Source organism: Gossypium hirsutum, chromosome A04 (assembly GCF_007990345.1).
Source record: "Gossypium hirsutum isolate 1008001.06 chromosome A04, Gossypium_hirsutum_v2.1, whole genome shotgun sequence".
Classification (NCBI taxonomy): Eukaryota; Viridiplantae; Streptophyta; class Magnoliopsida; order Malvales; family Malvaceae; genus Gossypium; species Gossypium hirsutum.
The window spans coordinates 50,173,966-50,177,203 of record NC_053427.1 but is presented as its reverse complement, the minus strand read 5'-3'; the positions used below and the strand labels follow the sequence as shown (position 1 = coordinate 50,177,203).

At 41.5% G+C, this 3,238-nt stretch overlaps 1 non-coding gene across 1 annotated transcript; it reads right to left on the bottom strand.

The window, feature by feature from the left end:
* Positions 1 to 346: 346 nt before the first annotated feature.
* LOC121228455 (small nucleolar RNA R71) lies at positions 347 to 452 on the bottom strand. The gene has a single exon (XR_005926031.1). It is a non-coding gene; the product is annotated as a small nucleolar RNA R71 (small nucleolar RNA).
* Positions 453 to 3,238: the final 2,786 nt, after the last annotated feature.

Below are 3,238 nucleotides of genomic sequence, written 5' to 3'. Positions count from 1 at the left end.
AAACCTTCTCTAACAGGAACTGCATCTAGCATAGTTAGACCGGCTATAGCTGCAAATACTTTTGAACTGAAACCTAACACAATTCAAATGATACAACATTTTGTTCAGTTTGATGGTTTGCAGGATGAAGATCCCAATGCTCAATTAGCAAACTTTCTGGAATTTTGCGATACATTTAAAATCAATGGCGTTTCTGATGATGCCATTCGTCTTCGGTTATTTCCTTTTCCATTGAGGAACAAAGCTAAACAGTGGTTGAACTCGTTACCACGAGAGTCAATTACTACTTGGGAACAAATGACCGAAAAATTTTTACTAAAATACTTTCCGCTGGCTAAAATGGCTAAATTACATAATGATATCTCTTCTTTTGTGCAGATGGATTTAGAAACAATTTAGGATGCATGAGAGAGATACAAGGACTTACTGAGAAGGTGCCCTCACCATGGGTTACCCCTTTGGCTTCAAGTACAAACATTCCACAATAGTCTGAATCCCTCGACTCGACAAATGGTTGACGCAGCTGCAGGCGGAACCATCAACAACAAAACACCTGAATAGGCTTATGAATTCATTGAAGAAATGTCACTAAATAACTATCAGTGGCAAGTCATGAGGACTAAGCCAACAAAAATAGCCGACGTTTATAACATCGACTTAGTTACTATGCTGTCAAATCAGGTCGAACTTCTCAATAAAAAGATTGATGGTTTACTTGGTTCTACGGAGGTACATCTAGTAATGAGGTGTGACTCAAGTGGAGGAGGTGTGCATACAGAATATCAATCCTTCAATCGAAGAGGAACAAGTCAACTATATGGGTAACAATAGCTATAGATCTCAAAATAACCCATACAGTAATACTTATAATGCAGGTTGGAGAAACCACCCAAATTTCTCCTGGGGTGGTCAAGGGAATCAAAAGCCACAAAATCCTCAGGGTTTTCAACAGCCGCCTTATCAATAAGAGAAGAAACCGAACCTTGACGAGACGCTCTCAAAATTCATATCAATGTCAGAAACCCATTTCCAAAATACCGAGACAGGACTTAAGAATCAACACGCATTGATCCAAGGGCTCGAAACTCAGATAGGCCTGCTATCCAAACTAATCTCCGAACGACCACAAGGTAGCTTACCAAGTAATACTGAACCTAACCCAAGGGAACACCTCAACACAATTAGTACTCAAGATAAGGAAGGATTCAATGCGCCTGAGCCAGAATTGATGCAAGAAACTGTGGTGAGCAATGGTAAAAGTGAGGTAAGTCATAAAAAAACGGTGAATGAAGAATATAAACCTTGTATCCCATATCCTAACGCGACAAGGAAAGACCACTCAGGCGAACAATTCAGTAAATTCCTTAAACTTTTGAAAAAATTACATATTAACTTACCATTTATTGAAGCTTTGTTGCAGATGCCGAATGCAATGAAATTTTTAAAAGAGCTTTTAGTCAATAAGTGGAAGTTGGATGAAGCGTCACATGTAGAGCTAAACGTAGTCTGCTCAGCTATTCTACAGAATAAGCTACCCCTCAAATTGAAAGATCCAGGGAGTTTTACAATTCCTTGCTTAATTGGTAGTTTAGATATAAGTCATGCATTAGCTGATTTAGGGGCTAGTATTAACGTCATGCCTTACAAAATGTTTAAGCAAATAGGTCTTGGGAAACCTAAACAAACTAAGATGAGCATTCAATTGGCAGATAAAACTATAAAATTTCCTAGGGGTATTATTGAAGATGTACTAGTAAAAGTAGATAAGTTCATATTTCCCGTTGATTTCGTTGTTCTAGACATAGAGGGAGATAATAACAGCCCTTTGATTTTAGAGAGACCCTTTTTAGCAACTGCTAAAACAATTATTGATGTTGGCATAGGTGAGCTCACGCTTCGCGTAGGAGATGACACAATCACCCTTCAAGCTCGTAATTCTGGCATCACATCGAACATTGAAGGTAATAGTCCACACCAATCTACTAAAACTGACAATATGACTATGGATAAAGGACACACTCATGAAGAACGATAGAGGACACACTCATGAAGAACGAAGGCTACGGATAGAGGAGCTAGACGAATGGCGAGCACACAAACCGAGAACACATGATAAACTGAAACTATGCCAAAACAAGGCCGATACCTCTCCAAATCAACTTAAGGTTGGCGATAAAGTCTTACTAGATGTCACAGATCCTCCCATTGTCACTACCACACCGAATAAGGAAATTCCTCTTATGGTACTCAATTATTTTCCATTTGGTATGGTGAAGGTGAGTCACTCCAAGTTCGGTACTTTTAAGGTAAACAACACCCGATTAAAACCTTATCTTGGTGAGATTGATAGCAGGAATGAAGAGTACAAACTCCTCGAACCACCCTGACCATTCACTAGAGAGGTAAGTCGAGCTTAGACTATAAATAAGCGCTTCTCGGGAGGCAACCCGAGTACTAACATATTTTGATTTCTTTTTTTTTTAATTTCTAATACTTTAAATTATTAACTTTATCTTTGAATTGCAAAGTTTTTCAGCATACACGGCTAGGCACACAGGCGTGCCTAAAGTCGTGGCCAAACAGGGGAAGAGACACGACCGTGTGATACGGCCGTGTGGAAGCAGGATATGATTTCCCCAAAACACGGGATGCAATAAATCCCTATGGCCGTGCGACATGGCCATGGGTGAACTTGATAGGTGAACACAGGCGTGGGAATAGAAAAACACAGGCGTGCCAGGGGCAAGGCTCGATTCTGTTTCTTCGACACGAGCATGAGACACGCCATGCCGTTAAGCCATGGACAACAATACACAGGCATTGTACCCTAACACACGGGCGTGGGAGAAGCGAACAAAGCTAGGCACGACCGTGCGACATGGCCGTGTGCCACACACACCCAAGACATATGGGCGTGGGATAGTAGCCGGGCACGACCTAAATCGCAAAATTCAAAAAACACGGGCTCACCTTCAGAGTACACGGGCGTGGCCTTAGTTCGTGTGACCCTCCCCTATATAAGCAAACCACTCTTCATCTTCTTCCCCCTTTTAAAACCCTAGCCGAAATCTTCCCTTCTCCACTCTCTAATCCCTATTCCGGCCACCATTCCCCAGATTCTCATTTCTTCAACCCTCAAACCATCCTAAAATCCACCCCCTACATTAATCCTCACTTTCCAATCTCTTTTTCCTTCATTTTTCCTCCACACGGCTGTACCCCCACGCCACACGCCCGT